At 40.8% G+C, this 3,197-nt stretch overlaps 1 protein-coding gene across 1 annotated transcript in view; it reads left to right on the forward strand.

Annotated features, from left to right (window-relative positions):
* Positions 1-3,197, forward strand: part of ncor2 (nuclear receptor corepressor 2) — a 115,029-nt gene that overhangs the window by 55,573 nt on the left and 56,259 nt on the right. The window lies entirely within an intron of this gene.

The following is a 3,197-nucleotide window of genomic DNA, read 5'->3' on the forward strand; positions in this document are numbered from 1 at the left end:
TTTTTTTTGTCCAATGTGGGGGGCTCAGTTACTGTAATTTGTGGGTAGTCTTGATTGACAGGTCTTATTTTTCCTTTTGTAGCCGTGTTGGGCAGCGAGGAGGTGGGCTGACTTCATCTGCAGCTCGCAGTGAACACGAGGTCTCCGAGATCATTGATGGGATATCAGAGCATGAGGTAAGCACTTCTGTTAAGTATGGTTTGCCACTCCACTTGCTCTTCTGCAACACTTGTGTTCACACTATCACACTCTTGAAGTTCAAATTGCTGTCTAGATGTCTGATTGTGTTCTGTGGCACACAAACTCAGTAGGCCAGGTCTCAATAAAATCAGCATTTTTTGGCTTCCTTGTACAGAAGCACATATGCAGTAAATAATATTTATAATAAATATTATTTAATTTCACTTGTAGTACGTAGTTATAAAGTTGATTGAAACAACTTAACATAACTTAAAATAAATACATATCCTGCAGGAATGTGACTCAAACCTTCCTAAATCATAGTTGATTTAAATAATTTTTAAAGTTTCAGAGGCATTTACTGCCCAATATTGGCCTATAATACAGCTGTTATACAGATGGTATGGTATGCCACTGGAATATTTGTGGTAGCTAAGCTAGCGGGCTAGCCCAAGCTTAGATACTACCCTTTAAGGCCACCACAGCCAAGCAGACAGCACAAACAGCACAGCTGCTTTCAATTGAAATGCTCCCAAAACTTTGATAGTTTTTACTGCCTGTCTCTTTTATTACAGCCTTCCCTCGTTTCTCTTTTCTCCATATTTAACCTGCGCAGTCGACACATAGCGTCAGCTGTTGGTGCATCAGTACTTATTATTATATAATTATTAGTCTGTGTCTTCGTCCACTGTATACTAGTTCTATGATGAATCTAAACTTTGTGGCAGTGAGTTAACGTCAGCATGGGCTGCAAAATCACATCTATGTAGTAGCACAGGGTGAGGCGGGCCTCGCCAGGGGGGCTCCAAACAGTTTCAGGGGAGGCTCAGTGAATGGAAATGAAACACTGTTACATTACTTATTGCATTAGTTATCAAAAGGAGATCGCATATAATAGCCTACATGAGAGAGTTCAGAGATACAGTAGTTTTGGGGAACGTTTTCTCCCCCATCAGAGTCAGAAACTAATAAATGCCTTAGGACAGACCTTTTTTAAAGCAATCTGGTGTAGTCAGAAGTTATGTCAAACAGAAATATTTGCCTATCTTGGCTCAAATGTTGAATCTATGGGATCAAATAATATAATCATGATCCCATAGGCATCCAGGAATTGAGCGAAACTTACCAAGTAAACGAAAGATGCGCCGTTTCGCAAGCTTTGTCTGAGGGGAGGCCCGCAGTCTCAGACTGTTAAGCCCTCTGCGGCAAATATAGATGCCTTATTCAGCTTACATGGTTCAAATATTTACAACAAAAAACATACAGTATATACGCGTAAGAATGACCTTAACGGATAAATGTCTGGCTTATCATAGATGTTAAAAGTCAGCATATGCAGGAGTTTTTTTGGGCTTGAGGTGTCAGACTCCTACAATGTGAGGCACTGCTCTTTGTGTTAAGGTTAAGTGGTGGAGGACCTAGCTGTGGTGTCCACTAGTCACACATTAGACCCGGTTCCCTCACGTCAGCCAGGTCCCATTATGCTGAGCAGTGTGTCCGTTTGGGTTGTCTTGTCTCATCTCAAGAAATGCTTTCTACTTTCCTAGCTCCTCAAAATAGCACAGTGCCTTTCCTTTACTTCCCTCCCCGATCCTTCTTAAAAGACATTATCTCATATTTAAGATTTTTTCTTTGTTAGGTGGTAAATTGAAGAGTGACAGGAAAGATGGCACATGGAACATGCCTTAGCCTGCTGAGCCAACAAGACACCCTAAACTTCCTCTCCTGTCTTCTGAATTCTTCCACACTTCAAAACAGAATGTATAACCACAATAGGTTTCATACAGTGCATGTCAATAGAAGCACCATGTTGTCAGATAGTTTCATTCTCAGGAGCAACCCACTCACTCCACTTGGTTTCTGTGTGTGGCATTGTGTCTGTCAGAACACAGAGAAGCAAATGCGACAGCTGGCAGTCATCCCTCCCATGCTGTTTGACGCTGAGCAGCAGCGCATCAAGTTCATCAACATGAATGGATTGATGGATGACCCCATGAAGGTGTACAAAGACCGGCAGGTTATGAACATGTGGAGCGAGCAGGAGAAGGACACTTTCAGAGAGAAGTAAGCAGAACACTTCAATGAAGTCATGACATAATTTCTTGTTTGAATAAAAAAAGTTTTTCCTTTTGTCCTTATTTCCTTGTGGCTGGATTGGGTTTCATTGGCTAAAAATAGCTTTTGGCTGCAACATTTTTGGTATCTGGCGTTGGAATGGAGCAGACTTTAGTTTTCTCTATTTTGTTATTTTCAGACTTTTTAAAATGTTTAATTAAATTCATTAAAATCATATTAGCTTTCAGCCTCATTCTCATTTTATAGGGAAGTGCTTAAAAACTTCTTTTTAAGCCAAAACTTCACTTCCAGTAAAATACAGTGGGTACGGAAAGTATTCAGACCCCTTTAAATTTTTCACTCTTTGTTTCATTGCAGCCATTTTCCAAAAATCAAAAAAGTTCATTTTATTTCTCAGTAATGTACACTCAGCACCCCATCTTGACCGAAAAAAACAGAAATGTAGAAATTTTTGCAAATTTATTAAAAAAGAAAAACTGAAACATCACATGGTCATAAGTATTCAGACCCTTTGCTGTGACACTCATATTTAACTCAGGTGCTGTCTATTTCTTCTGATCATCCTTGAGATGGTTCTACACCTTCATTTGAGTCCAGCTGTGTTTGATTATACTGATTGGACTTGATTAGGAAAGCCACACACCTGTCTATATAAGACCTTACAGCTCACAGTGCATGTCAGAGCAAATGAGAATCATGAGGTCAAAGGAACTGCCTGAAGAGCTCAGAGACAGAATTGTGGCAAGGCACAGATCTGGCCAAGGTTACAAAAAAATTTCTGCTGCACTTAAGGTTCCTAAGAGCACAGTGGCCTCCATAATCCTCAAATGGAACCCGTCTAGAGCTGGCCGTCCGGCCAAACTGAGCTATCGGGGGAGAAGAGCCTTGGTGAGAGAGGTAAAGAAGAACCCAAAGGTCACTGTGGCTGAGCTCCAGAGATG

This window comes from Micropterus dolomieu, linkage group LG21 (assembly GCF_021292245.1).
Source record: "Micropterus dolomieu isolate WLL.071019.BEF.003 ecotype Adirondacks linkage group LG21, ASM2129224v1, whole genome shotgun sequence".
Lineage (NCBI taxonomy): Eukaryota > Metazoa > Chordata > Actinopteri > Centrarchiformes > Centrarchidae > Micropterus > Micropterus dolomieu.